The sequence below is a fragment of the Mus pahari genome, unplaced genomic scaffold, assembly GCF_900095145.1.
Source record: "Mus pahari unplaced genomic scaffold, PAHARI_EIJ_v1.1 scaffold_8136_1, whole genome shotgun sequence".
Taxonomy (NCBI): Eukaryota; Metazoa; Chordata; class Mammalia; order Rodentia; family Muridae; genus Mus; species Mus pahari.
The window spans coordinates 1-3317 of NW_018391814.1; the positions used below are offsets into that span (position 1 = coordinate 1).

Below are 3317 nucleotides of genomic sequence, written 5' to 3' on the forward strand. Positions count from 1 at the left end.
TCTCAGCATCCAATGAGATGATCATGTGGTTTTTGTCTTTGAGTTTGTTTATGTAGTTGATTACATTGATGGGTTTCCTTATATTAAACCATCCCTGCATCCCTGAGATGAAGCCTACTTGGTCATGATGAATGATTTTTTTGATGTGTTCTTGGATTCGACAACCACTCTTGAAATCAGTTTGGTGGTTCCTCTGAAAATTGGACATAGTCCTACAGGAGGATATATCAATACCACTCCTGGGCATATACCCAGAAAATGCTCCAACATGTANTAAGAACACATGCTCCATTATGTTCATAGCAGCTTTATTTATAAAAGCCAGAAGCTGGAAAGAACCTAGATTTTCCTCAACAGAGGAATGGATACAGAAAATGTGGTATATTTACACAATGGAGTACTACCCAACTATTAAAAATGGTGAATTCATGAAATTCTTCGGCAAATGGATAGAACTAGAAAATATCATCCTGAGTGAGGTAACCCAATCACAAAAGAACACACATGTTATGCACTCATTGCTTAGTGTATACTAGCCCAAAGCTGCAAATACCCAGGATAAAATTCAGTGACCACATGAACCTCAATAAGAAAGAAGACTAAAGTGTGAGTGTTTTGTTCCTTCTTAGAAGGAGAACAAAATACTCACAAGAGCAAATATGGAGATGAAGTGTAAAGCAGATACTAAAGGCAAAGTCACCCAGAGAAAGGTCTACCTGGGGATTCATCCCATATACAGTTACCAAACCAGACACTATTGTGGATACCAAAAAGTGCATGCTGAGAGGAGCCTGATATACCAGTCTCCTGAGAGTCTTGTCAAAGCCTTACAAATACAGAGGGAGATGGAAGCAGACAACCATTGGACTGAGCACAGGGTTCCTAATAGAGGATTTAGAGAAAGAACTGAGGGAGTTGAAGTGGTTTGCAGCCCCATAAGAAGAACAACAATACCAATCAACAAGACCCCCACCACCAGAACTCCAGGGACTAAGTCATCAACAAAGGAGTACATGTGGCTCCAAATGCATATGTAGCATAGGATGGCTATGTCATGCATCAATGGAAGAAGAGGTCCTTAGACCCATGAAGGCTCCATAATTTTCCCAGTGTAGGGAAATCAAGGGCAGAAAGTGGGAGTGGGTGTGTGGGTGGAAGAAAACTCTTATATAAGCAGGAGGAGGGAGGATGAGATGGGGGTTTCTGGGAAGGGGAGAAGAGGGAAAGGGTATAATATTTGAAAAATAAAGAAAATAGCCAATAGAAAAAATTAAAACAACAATAACAACAACAAAGAAGTAAAACAAAAGGTGTGTTCACAGGGAAGGCCTCATTTCTTTTTTGTGTTCCCAGCAGCACCAGTGCAGGTTTTCTGGACCTAAACACCTCACCCTTGCCAATGGCAAACACGACAAGAAATCCATGGAAGAAACCATACCTAGAAGTATGAGCATCTGGATCCTGATCCCAACATTGATGATCATCATCTTCCTACTGGTCGGACTGACAGGGAACGCCATTGTGCTCTGTCTCTTGGGCTTCAGCTTCCACAGGAATGCCCTCTCAATCTACATCCTAAACTTGGCCCTGTCTGACTTCTTCTTCCTCTTCTGTCACATCATAGAATCCACAGTGCTTCTTCTCAAGTCTTCCCATCCCAACAGTATCTTTCTTGAGTGCCTTTACACCTTCAGGATGGTTCTCTACATCACAGGCTTAAGCTTGCTCAGTGCCATCAGCACTGAGCACTGCCTGTCTGTACTGTGCCCCATCTGGTATCGCTGCCGCCACCCAGAACACACATCAACTATCATGTGTGCTGTGATCTGGGTCCTGTCCCCGTTGTTCTGCATTCTGAGTAGATTTTTCTGCATTTTCTTAGGTATCAATTATGAAAACCACAATGTATGTCTGGCATCGAACTACTTTACTACCACATACCTGATGTTTTTGTTTATAGTACTCTGTCTGTCCAGCCTAGCTCTATTGGCCAGGTTGTTCTGTGGTGTTGGGCAGAAGAAATTTACCAGATTATACGTGACCATCATGCTGACCCTTTTTGTTTTTCTCCTCCACTGGTTGCCCTGTGGTGTCTACTGGTTCCTGTTATTCTGGAGTAAGAATGATTTCAGTGTAGTTGATTATAGATTTTTTTCTGGCATCAGTTGTCCTGACTGCTGTTAACAGCTATGCCAACCCCATCACATATTTCTTCATGGGCTTCTTCAGGCATCAGTTGCAGCAACAGACCCTAAAAATGGTTATAAAGAGGGCACTGCAGGACACTGCTGAGACAGCTGAAAGCATGGTGGAGATGTCAAGAAGCAAAGCAGAGCCATGATGAAGAGCCTCTGCCTGGACCTCAGAGGTGGCTTTGGAGTGAGCACTGCCCTGCTGCACTTGACCACTCTCAACTCTCCACTCAGCTGACTGACTTAACATGCCTCAGAGGTCTACCAACAACTTCAACAGCTCTCTAATGACTTAGTTTTTCTACCTATCCCAAGTAGTAGCATTAATCAGAAAATATCATGACTGCATCCTTCTTGACATTAATCAAATTCTCATACCAACTACCTCTGAAGCTTTCTTGCTGTTTTTTTTTTTTTCAACTTTTGTTGCCACGGAAATAACCCAGGTCCAGAGCCATGACTATCTTGTCTGTGATTGTTTTGTACCTGAAAGTAAAGACAAAAGAGACAGGAGTTGATCCTGTGCCACAGTGATCCGTACCCAAACAGTAACAAGAGAGCTGGTCTCCCAGGAGTGCAGAAAAGCTTGTGAGCACAGGGAAGAGCATGACTTCTGCTCAAAGGGACATGCCTGGAACCCTCAAAACACAGGAAGAGAGGAGCAGCTTGAAACAGGATAATTCCAGTTTCCAACTGCACCCTATAGATGGCACTGTGGCATGGCTTTCCATACCCAAATTCCTCCCAGAAAGAACTGAACTACCAGGAGTACTGACACAGAGGCTTGCAGGAGGGACAAGCCACAGTCAGAGACAGTAAGACCAGCTAACACCAGAGGTACCCAGATGGCAATAGGCAAGGGCAAAAACAAAAGCAATGGGAACCAAGGCTCCTTGGCATCATCAGAACATAGTTCTCTCAGCACAGTGAGCCCTGGATACTCCAACACGAAAGAAAAGCAAGACTCTGGCTTAAAGTCACATCTTATGATGAAGATGATAGAGGACTTTAAGAAAGACATAAATAACTCCCTTAAAGTAATACAGGAGAAAACAGATAAACTGGTAGAAGCCCTTAAACAGGAAACACAAAAACCCCTTAAAGAATTAGAGGAAAGCACAATAA

The 3317-nt window shown here is 43.0% G+C and overlaps 1 pseudogene; it reads left to right on the top strand.

The window, feature by feature from the left end:
• Nucleotides 1-1357: 1357 nt before the first annotated feature.
• On the top strand, nt 1358-2341 carry LOC110314703 (annotated as a pseudogene).
• Nucleotides 2342-3317: the final 976 nt, after the last annotated feature.